The sequence below is a fragment of the Galeopterus variegatus genome, unplaced genomic scaffold (genome assembly GCF_000696425.1).
Source record: "Galeopterus variegatus unplaced genomic scaffold, G_variegatus-3.0.2 Scaffold5124, whole genome shotgun sequence".
NCBI lineage: Eukaryota > Metazoa > Chordata > Mammalia > Dermoptera > Cynocephalidae > Galeopterus > Galeopterus variegatus.
The window spans coordinates 26664-27021 of record NW_007731235.1 but is presented as its reverse complement, the minus strand read 5'-3'; positions in this window follow the sequence as shown (position 1 = coordinate 27021).

The following is a 358-nucleotide window of genomic DNA, read 5'->3' as shown; positions in this document are numbered from 1 at the left end:
AGAGAGAGAGAGAGAGAGAGAGTGTGGGCCCAAAAAGTCTTACTCTCTAGTCTTTATCAGAAAAAGTTCACTAAGCCTTGCTCTAAAGTGCAGGTGGGGGACTTAATTCAGATACAAGGAATCCATATTGAAGGTCAAGTAGCTCAAGGGAGGGACCAGGTATCTCTCTGGGCACAGCAGGGGCAAGGGCAGCCAGCAATCCGTCTTCCCCAGAAAGCAGGAAGGAAACTTGCCTGAGGTCACCCAGCTGGGAAGGGGCAGAGCCACCCTGTGAACCTGGCCTTGTCCCATTCCACAAGCCAGAGCTCTGACCACAGCCACAGAGGAGGCCTGCACGTGGGTGTTCAAAGGAGAGGGG